This window comes from Penaeus monodon, chromosome 34, assembly GCF_015228065.2.
Source record: "Penaeus monodon isolate SGIC_2016 chromosome 34, NSTDA_Pmon_1, whole genome shotgun sequence".
NCBI classification, from domain to species: Eukaryota; Metazoa; Arthropoda; class Malacostraca; order Decapoda; family Penaeidae; genus Penaeus; species Penaeus monodon.
The window spans coordinates 12,065,091-12,065,310 of record NC_051419.1 but is presented as its reverse complement, the minus strand read 5'-3'; positions in this window follow the sequence as shown (position 1 = coordinate 12,065,310).

Genomic DNA, 220 nt, shown 5'->3' with positions numbered 1-220 from the left:
AAGCGTGGCGTCTTTTGGGTTTCGAGTCATTTTATTTTTTGCACATAGTAAGCTCACGTGATTACCTCTATGTATTTACAAATAATTTACACATTAACAAATGATATATAGTCTATTCAGAAACATAAATTAAAAACTATGATTTACAGCCTATGTACACATTGGGAATAAACGGCTCATTCACGTATAATTTCTGTTTGTTTTAAAGAAGAAAAGCCAT